Raw genomic sequence first — 11,252 nt, 5'->3', positions numbered from 1 at the left:
TCAATTTTTCTAACCTTATGAAATTGATAATGAAGAGTCTTCTTGTGTGATTTTCTTCCTTACCCTTGAAGGTCATACAAATTAGTGGTGTCATACCTTGCCACCTACTTCCATCCATTCCCTTCTCCCTTTCCTCAAGGAGCTCCATCAAGACTTCGGTAAGTATAACTACTGAGATGTTTGTGGAAGAATCAACCTATTAAGAATGGAGCCTAATGAATCAGTTGAGAAATTTTCTGATTTATTTCTTCACCTTTGCTATGAAATTCCGGAAGAAGATTTGAACTAGGATTTCTTAAAACAAGAGTTTAAGTAGTTGGTTCATGTTTCTTCATACATTGAACCTAGACCTCTTGAATTTTTTGCTTCCCCAACTCTTGCAGATCATGAGGCACCTCAGATTATAGAGGAGGAGCCCAAGACCCCGTTTGTTCCTTGTCCTCCTCCTTTTCCGGTCCTGACGTGGGTGCCCCCTTGTGGTGATTTCATAGCTGAGGAATCTGCACAAGATGTCCCCATCCCATACTCTCATTTATCTCCCACTTCCATGGAGGAAGTTCCAGAATGGCTTAGAGAGCCTATAGCCAAGACTCACTCCTCCATTCTGCAAGAGGACTTCACCGTTCACAACTCAAGTCTCGAGGCTAATCTACTTCTCTGCCACACTCCATCATTCACATGTCATGACTCCTTGTACCATGACTCACTTGATCAATCTGTTTCACCAGTTAGTTGTGAACATTCTCTCGTTTCTCAAGTTACTGGCTCAAATTGCGGTCAGGTGCAAGGCAATCACATTATATTGGCAGGGGAGTAGAAGGTGAGGACACTATCAATTCTCCCTCTTTGATTCAAATTTGTCTGCATCAAAATGATGAGCTTCCATTCTCTAACAATTCTTAATCTACTAATCTCGGTGAAACATCTTGTACAATTAATCCTTTTGATCAACCCCCAGTCTTGGGTAGTCATCACTCCCATGCTTCCATATACCATGATGAACACCCAAGCACATCATGTGATCTTCCATTTTATCATGAATACTCTAACTCAGATCTAGAATTTCCTCCATTTAAAGAAGATGTTCATATCGAAACTTCCTCTTCACCTCACTCACTCGTGTGTCCTACCATTCACAATGCACCCACATGCATCAGAGATACTCCATGTTCTCTTACTTCTTCATTTGATGAGTTATCTCCTCAATTGACACAAGGCAGTGAGGTTGTCCATGATGAAGTTGAAAACAATTTAATCACAGAGCATACTTCCCATTCCCCGTCATCTCTTCTCTTGCATGAAGACAACTCTTCAAGTCAGCTTGCTGAAGCTGAAAAATCTAGTGCAACCTGTGATAGAGATGGCTGCCATCCTGAGAGAAATTTTGAAATTAGCAACAACAACCATCTTCAAGCCATGCATGATCTGGTTCAAACTTCAAAATATGATTCTGCAATTCTGGAAAGTTTCATGATGTGCAAGGGAGTCGAGACACTTCAAATTTTGTTGATGGTTATGTCAGGACCTAACGACTCTGGTAAGCCTCCATAACCCAATCAAATCTGGTTTCTCATGCACAATCCATCTATCTGCATGATTGCACTCGATGTGAATTCATGTGTAAAAAATGTTTGGTATTCCGGATGTGATCTCTCAAATTTTCAAGATTTCACTTATGGCCAAATTCACAAATTTGTCATGATGCATCCATATTCATGCACATCCCTTGCATCAAAATCAGGATGGGAATGACCGTCTCTCATGAAATCATGGAATTATGAAGTCGATCATCTCAAATATTGTCTTTGCCCATGTTCATACTTATTGGATTCTCCATCTCATGATCAGCTTCTCAGTATCCTTAAGAACCTTGTACTTCAAGTATGCTCTCTTATCACACCAACAATCCCCTTGTGTGATTATGAATGCACAAGCTATCACGTGAATCAAGTTCCTTTCATTTCACCACACTGCAACCGGTTTCACGCATTCACAATGCTGACATACCTTTTACATTCATGTGATGACCATGATGCCTGCACAATTTTTCACCAGTTATAGGGGGGTGGTCTATCATGTCTATCTCACAGAAAACTTGGTTCCATTGATCAGAGCATTTGCAACATTGTTCAAATGAATTTGTCTTTGTTCATTTCAAACTGGGAATTTGATATTTTAACAAACTCATCTGATCATTTCCCCATCTCAGGTGATTTTCATGCAGCTTATCATTTTCAAAATAGTACATTCAATGGCAGTTACTTCGTGCTCTCCGATATTCATTGTTTAGCATATTTATTGTCATATTTTTGTCAAGCGGGTGAGGCACTTCAGCCTACACTGATGGTTATGGCAGGTCCTCACTGTATTGGCATCACTGATGATAATGATCAGATTTATTTTATGTACAAGATTCCCATCGTGACCCTGTCTCTCCAATAAGAAATCCATCTTTTCACAGGTCACGAGACCTTCCAAACAACAATTATGAATTTCATGATCCAATTACTCAATGGCTGGAACAATATTACTTGGCGAGCCATGTTGCAGGCACAAACTTCAATCCTTCCTTGTGCTCGCTAATAAGCTCATTGGAAATGAACACACACTCGAAAGAGGCTTCCGATGTTTGTTGAATAATAGTATCCATCTAAAAGGTAAGCATGTGTATTGGGTGGTCGTAACACATTTTTCTTCCCATATGCAAGACCTTCCTTTCCATGTGCAATATTTTCAAGCTTTTGTATTTTCTGTTGCACACTATTTGTTATCTGTTTTAATCACTTGTATCTTTGAGGTTGGAGGTCAGGGACAACTACGGTGGCTTCACTAGAAATTTCATGTCATGTAATCTCAACTATTTAGCATAGGAGTAGGAGTAGTGTTTTCTTCCTTGCTTTGCTTTTCTTTCTGGTTTGCATGTTTGTTTTCTTTCTTACTTGGTGTGTTTGCCTGCTTACTTGGTTTGGTTTTCTTGCTCACTTGCTTTTCTTACTTATTTTTCTTTCTCTTTACTTTTGCTCTTTTCTTTCTTGTTTTCTTTGCTTGTTTGGACTTGTAGTTTAGCCTCACATGAAACTGTGCTTGGCTCTCGAGATAAGCCGAGAAAATATAAGAGGAATTGTACAAATATTAACATTTGGTTATTAATTTTCCTCTCTCTTTATGAAGAGCTTATTGTCTTCAATCAATGATACCCTGATGGAAAATAAATTATGTTCAGAGTGAGACTTGGTGAAAACATAGCACTTGCACTTTAACTAGTACCACCTACTCTAATCAGTTCGTTGGGTTAACCCTTATCACCTCAGTCTAGTAGAGTAAGTTGGGGGGGGGGGGGGGGGGATTTAACAAGTGTGTCAGAGGTATGTATAAATAATTCTCTAAAGGGACAACCTCTTCTGCTTTAAACAATTCAGGATTCCTCTTCCGCCTCTAAAATAAATAAGTGGCTATGCACAATTCTTTGAAAAACAAAATGTACAAGGCAAAAGAAGAGAAAGGTTTCTTGCATAGAGAGGTGATGCAAGTAAATCTGCTAGGGTACTGACTAGGCTTGTTAGCAGCGGAGTGATTCTTGTGTTCCTGCGTGACTCCATCAGGGTACTATTCAGACCTGCTTGCAGCGGGGCAACACCAAAGATGAAACTAAGACCATGAAATTTATATTACTTGTGCATCTACATACCCCTCATCCCAATCAAAACAACTTAGTTGACTTGGCTTGGAATGTGTGATGACAAATCAAGAGAATAATAGGGACCATATCTTTCACCCAAGCGAGTTCTTAAGCCATGATGATCAAAGAATCGAACAATACATTAGGGGAATTTTGAGGTCTAAAATGGGCCTCCTAAGAAGAATCTACAACCAAAATAAACTTTATATGAACCAATAGGATTCAAGATGATTATGTCAACCATGGGTGATGATTCACCATTTTTGGAGTAAAAATGATAAAATATTAAAATAATAAAATAATAAAACTACTTTTTCAACTTGTATTTTCAACTTATCTCCCTAAGGTTTTACTCAAATTTCGATAAACAGTACTCGTTGGATGCAAAATTTAATTCCCCATCCAAGGAGTAACCATGTTGCATACTTTTGGTGGACATTGCTACACAAAAAATAAGAAATACATGAAAAAATGTGATTGCAATAACATTTTTCATGTATTTCTGATTTTTCATGTAGTAGGGTCCATCAAAAATATGCAACATGGTACTCCACGGATGAGGAATCAAATTTTGGATCCAATGAGTGTTGCTGCTCGAAATTTGAGTAAACCCATAGGGAGATAAGTTGAAAATACGAGTTGAAAAATTAGTTTTTTCTTTTTTCCCTCTAAACTTTGATATATAATCTAATCTTATTTTATTATTTCCACTATTATTTTATAATTTCCTTAGGAGGCCCATTTTAGACCTCAAAATTCCCCTAATGCTTCTTGAAGGGTTAGACTCGCTTTTCACAAAACAAGGTCCATAAAGAGAGCTGGAGTTCTACCAGTGTGTCACCAATATTGTAGCGGCTACAACCACCCTCCAAAATTTTGGCTCACATGCAAATTTCAGATCCTACCTTGGATCTTGTGATCGACTGTTCCTTGGTCACTTATTGGTAAGTTGATGATCACAATCTCCCCTCCTTGATATTAAGATTTGTTCACGTTCTCATCTCATACAGTATGTGTCATCTTCGCGCAGAGGGATTATTGTTTGTCATGCAAACGGGATGTTGTTTTGTTGTAGGGGAATCTTTGTGTGTATGGTTGTTCTCATCACAGAGACATGTTTCACACTCACTTCACACACTCTTTCCACGAAGGTTGTTACACCAAGAAAATTATGTTTTATACATTCGGGATGGTCTATGTTGTATCACTAAGTGTTTGTGTGTGATCATAGTCAAGTCATATCATTGTTTACACCAGTTTAATTGATCTCACACTTAGTCACTTTCCTGAGAAACCTAGCCTCATCTAGCTTTTCAGAACTACACACTTTTCTTCTGCAAACCTCAAAGTTTTCCCTTTCCTGTTGGAACTGCACAATGCGCAAAGACCCCAACCTCCCTTGGCATCAAAAACTATGCAGTGATTTCCTCTAGTGTCCTTCCAAACTAGAACAACTATCTTCAGAAACTGCACAGTGTTGTCCCTCAGTTGCCCAACCAGCATTGCTCTCCAGAAATACGCAGAGCAGTCCAGATACCCTGAATTGAAAAACTACGCAGAGGTGTCCTTCCAAGATCCCGTCTCGAAGTAGTGTCCTGTCATCATAAAATGAACAGTATTGTCCCTTAGCTTCTCATGCTACATTGCACTGAGAAATTGCACAGAGGTGTCCTTCGAGGACCCATCCCACAAAAATGTCTTGCATCTCAAAACTTTGCAGTGTTGTCCTAGCTGTCCAACCTGCCTTGCACTCAGAAATTGCACAGAGTAGGTAGCCTGGCCTTGCTCTGGAGAACTGTGCAGATCATCTCGGAAGCAATCACTGTCCATTGAAAGTACATAGATCTATCTCTTAGGGACCACAAGGAAATATGACATGCCAAATGACTCTCAAGGAGTTTAGGAAAAATACCAAGGAACCGATTTATGACAAGATATCGAGACCTCATGCAAACCCCATCAGATGCATATCACCTCGAGTGTAAGTATCGTAAGTAAAGAATATATTTTGAAGTACATATCTTAATGTAGATTGAAGGACTTCTTGTCATTATCCTATCATTCTATCTTCAATAACATGCATGTTTGCAAGCACAAATTCATTTTATGTGTTTCCTCTACATGGCTTGCTTCCTTTTCGCTTGTTTGACTAGATGTCGTCTTTGGCATGTTGATTTCTATGTCATGCTTGTGAGATTGTTCTGGAAATTTTTAAGGTTTTTCCTTTTGTGCATGATTTGTTTTCACTCTATTGACATCAGTCACACTCATACACAAAGTTGCATGCACTGTTGTGCAAGTGTTGTCACGGTTGTTCGAAGACATATCTTAAGTGTCACACTTGTTGCTCGTAACCTTTGAGTTAGTCTCACTGAGCACATGATTGCCTTGTTGGCTTGAGGTGTCTTGTCATCGAGTTATGCTAAGTGTGTGATCATGATGTCATGTATGCATAAGTACACTTGCTTTCACACTTAGTCATTTTTTCTGAAAATCTGTCGACCAAACAACCCTCCTTCAACCCGACCTCAATCAATGACCTTTCACAGCTACTCGAAACTGTGTAGAGCTTGAGGTTGTCCTCCGGGCAACCTACACTACATAATTCTGGAAATGATCTAGGTTGCTATTTCCCAGAACTATGCAGAAGTTGTCCCAAAACCCGACCCAGTCTGAGCTTCCCGCAAGATCACTCATCAAGCCTCCCTCTGGTTAACTAGAAAAGTTGAGTTAAGCTGTGACCCAGGGTTGAACTGATATCCAAAACTGTGCAGAACTTGTTCAACCTGACTGCGTTACACTGCCTGCATAAAATGCGCAGACATGTGGAACAGACCTCTATTGCCTATCATTGTATTGTCTCAAAAAATTATGTAGATCTGACAGGAAGGCTTCCCTACTGGCCTGCTTTGTCATCAGCCCACAAATTGCGCAGAGTTGTCTGTCACCTACCCTTCTACTCCACTCTACAATCAACCCATGAATTGCATAAATCTGAAAAGTAGGCTTCCCTACTAACCTGCTCTTCTCTCACTCAGAAATTGCGCAGATATTTCTGTCACCTGCCCTTTTGTATTACCTAGTGATGTCTCGACCTAGACCGTGTCCCAAAATTGTGCAATTTTGATCAACAACTCCTACAACTCGATCCTATCCTCCTCTTGAAATTGCATAGATTTTCCTACCAATGCTTCCTGTTGCCCGCATTGCCTTCTTTGGAGAAACTATGAAAATTCTAGCTGGTTGACCTACCCAGTGCTTCCCTTGAAAATTATGCAGATTGGCCCAATAGTTCCCCAACACCCTACCTGGCCTTCCTCTGAGAAACTGTGAAATTCTTCCTCTCATCTAGGTTTTCCCCCGTAGCTTTCACTCTTGTCCTGGATTGTATAAATCTATCTCCCAGTGATATCTATGCAATTTTTCCCAACAGTGCTCTAGAGCCTCGCATCCTGGCCTGAGCTTTGCTATGCACAATTTCAGTGCCTTGTTCCTCTCCGAGTCACCTGTACTAAAATAGAGAACAATGCATCATGTTAGACTAGGAGATTTTTGGATTTGAAGTCATCTCGTCATGAGTGATTGTAGGAACATGTACATTGATGAAACATGGCACAACAATGAACGAGATGGAGAAGAGGCGCATGCTCGAAGACTTTCTCGTAGTTGAACGAACGCATGAAGAACATCGAGCAGCGAGCAAAAGGGACACATACACATGCACCATAAATCAAAGACAAATACCATCAAATACCCTGTGCACTTTGCCATGCGTTGGTGAAGACATGTTACACCAAGAGCACACCACCACTTAGCAACACAACAGCTTGACACGGACACCATAGTTAGCCAGTACATGTCAGCAGTGTCATGTCAAGTTGTGTCATGAGTTGTCTTGGCCATGTCACTAATATGGGCCATACTTGTTGTAATCAATGTAATGTAACACTGAAGTCCATGAGACCCACATATGAAGTTGAAGATTCATGTAAAGTTGAAAAGTCATACAAATTCAAAACGTCATGAGGGAAGTCGAAGAATCACAGGGGTCAGTTACTCCCCTTAGCTATATATACCCCCTCATTGTATGAGAAAATGACTTTTCACCTTGGCTCCTCCCACATAGCCTTCATAGTCTGTAGTCTGTTCTTTGAGGAATGAGGAGTGGTTCCAATGTCCCACTACTGGGGCTAGTGATTTATGGTGTATAGATGTGTCTTGGAACTTTTTCTTAATTCAGAAGTCTGTCTCAGGCTAGCACGTTTTCATGCATGTTTTGTATATGTTTTTAAGGCTATTCTTTAAACATTTGTAATATATGTTTTCTTAACCTATACTAACTAGATAGTTGAATACTTCGGTTATTTTAGTATTTACATTGTTGAAGATGTTTTGTATTTTTTATCGCTATTGTCCCTTCCATGTGGACTACTCCACCAGCGATTAGAGAGACCATCCTTGTGTTTTCTTTGTTTTAACGTATGTCACCCCCATGTGGACTATTCCGCTGGATGGTGTACGTGTTTTCTCTTGAACTTTGGTTCTAACGACTGTCACATCTGCTGTGGACTATTCTATTGGATGATGGATAAACTCTTGTTTTTTTTGGATGGGCTTCTTCCTGGGTTGGGACTACTCCCTCTCATCAAGAGGCTCACTTCACTCTCCCCTTTTATAGTAAGATAACCTAGACACGAGTTACATTACGCACTCACCAGGCACATGTACCTTATTGTTTGAAGATACCAGCATAACACTCTCATGTGCAGACAACTAGAGCCAATGTAGATCTCTAAGATAATGGCAACCCGGCCATTGTATCGGATGGGACTCCTACACCAAATGGTGTGAGGTCTAGTTGGGACTTCATACCGAGCATATCCCCTTTGTTGGTAGATCTAGCACCAAATACAATATACACTAACATAAAGAGGAAGAAGAAGTCTCCCTCGCCATATTTTCCTTTACAGATTGGATCATATAAGCTCAAAGTCTTAAGGTAGCTAAAGTTGAGATCAAAGAACTTAAATGCCTTTAGTTTGGAGAAGTGAGATTTCACAAATACAACCCCAGGAGTGTTTGCCTATATCATTGTACTAAGTTGTGTTTCGCTTGGCCACATGCATCCATGACATTTCCAGAAGATGAGAAGATAAAGAACTAGTATAATGAATTAAGGAAGAGCCAACAGGTAATGAGGCAGGCCCTTTTCATGTTACACATGTACCAAAAACACAAGTGGAGGAGATTCAACAGGGAGTGACCTCCTTAGCCAATATTGTATCACTAAAGAGGAAACCAAAGCATGATCTTGTAGCTGAGGGAAGTAGAAATTTCAAGGAAAATCTTATTTATAAAGGAACAATAGAGGCAGAGAAACAAAGAAATAAGATGGAGCAAGAAAGAAGAAAGGAAGAAGAGGAAAAGCAATAAGAGGAGGAGCACAAAAGGGAGGAAGAGTACAAACAGAAGGATGAAAAATAAAATAAGGGGCAAGATGACTTACTTAAGAAGAAAAAAGAGTCAAAGAAGAGAAAATAAGAGGAGTTTCAAGAGAAACAACAAGAAGAAACCTTAAAGAATTAGAGAGCAGAGGAAGAGGAATAGTGAAAGAGGTTGGAGGAAAAGGTGATGAAGAATAAAAAGGAACAAGAAGCTACATAGAGAATGGAGAAAGAAATAATGGATCGTGACATAGAGGCAAAGCTAGAAGAGGAGAAATATACTAAACCTATTGTAAATGAGCCAAATATTTAGTCAATACCTCGTCTCATTGGTGGCCATTTCCCATTCAGCGAGATGGGAATTGTTCCTCTTCCAAATGATAGGGTCATGGATATATAAACCATTACCTTTTACTAGTTAAATAAGAGGATTTTATAATAGAGGTGAAGGTACTATCCCAATGACATCATTCACCCTGCTACTATAGACATATAAAGGGTTATAACATCCAACTGCAAGAGAAATCCTCGAGCAGTCGTTGCAACAAATGTTGCCTTTGTAACAACAGCGTAGGATAATAAAAAATATCTTTTGAGTCAAAATGATAAAATACAAAAGGAGTTGGATTCCATAAAATAGTAGGTTGATCATCTTGTTGCAGAGAATCAAAAGTTGTCTTCTACCTATACCAACATTACATAATTGTGGTCTTCCATACTAGAATAATTAAAATCAATGGAGGATACTATGAAGCAAATTTACAATGAGATGATCCTCTTACATGAATTGATGGTGCCCCTTGTTCAAATATATAAAAGATCTCAAGAAATCCTTAAGGATTTGAAGGTCGCATGCACAACTGTGGATCTAATGCAGGTTTGGGGCAGCAAGTATATGAATATTTCTAAACAATTTCTTAAGAAGGATAGATTAGCAGCTGAGTTGGATAGAGAAGATTTGAAGCTGCACACTCAAAATTATAACCAGCTTGGTGAGTAGGTGACCAACACTATAGTTTCCTATGTTCGACTTCACAGTAGTTTAGAGTCGCTGGGATGAAATCATAAAATACCTTTAGTGGGCTCACTTGGAGAAATAACAAGTACAAATGTCGTCATGCAGGGGTTGTAAGAGCTTATTGAACATATCAGACAAGCAACAAATCAAAAAATCTTGGAGGTGACTAAAAGTATCATTCTATAATATGTGATTGAGCCATCCAAAGTCCATATGATGTTATCAATGTTGTGGAGTAGTATAAAAACAAACTCCACATCCATACTATCAAATGCATTGGAGGTGAAAATACAATACAATCCAGACCTACCATTAAGAGTCAAAGATATTACAACAAAGTTCAAAGCATGGCACTCACACTTTACAAATGAACTCGACTCTCAAGTTATTGATTTTATTTTCCTCCTATATGAGGAATTTTGTATTATTGTAATTTTGTCCTATATAGCCACCATTTTTAATGTCATTTGTATTTTATGAGATAAATAAATTCAAATGTAAAGGAATTCCAAGGGACACTTGTGGAATATAGCGAGTCATGTAGAATTCCATAGGCTATAGGAAAGTGAAGGGTAATTAATAATCTCAAAGGTCACTTTCATTTTTTTTATAAATAAGGCCTCATAAATGAAGCAAAGGGCTTAGAATTTTGGAGAATGGGTCGTAGCTTCTCTAGTTGTGCACAAGGGAAAAAATTATTCTTTGGAGAAGAAAGTGGTAGCTTCATGTTCCACTATCGGGGCTAATGTTTCATCATTGTAACTGTGACCTTGGATCTTTCATCAATCATTAGAATCTCTTAGAGCCAACACTATTTTATGCATGTATCATGAATTTTGTAAGACTATTATTTAAATGTTTATAATATATGTTTATGGTATGTATACTAAGGAGAATGAACTATTTCGTTAGCTTTATATATGAATCTTGTTGAATATATGTTGTTATGTGTTTTCGTGATCATTGTTATCTGTGAAATATTTAATGGGCTGATTAACGATTCTTTTATTTATCTCGCGTGTCTATCTTAGAATAGTACTACTACATTTATATTATAGGCCCTCCCTTAATTTCTCTCTCGTGGAATCTCTCTTTACACTTTACAATCAGT

This window comes from Pinus tabuliformis, chromosome 3_1 (assembly GCF_031772625.1).
Source record: "Pinus tabuliformis cultivar Carrire ecotype Pingquan chromosome 3_1, CPIR1, whole genome shotgun sequence".
Lineage (NCBI taxonomy): Eukaryota > Viridiplantae > Streptophyta > Pinopsida > Pinales > Pinaceae > Pinus > Pinus tabuliformis.
Note: the sequence above shows the minus strand (reverse complement) of the source record.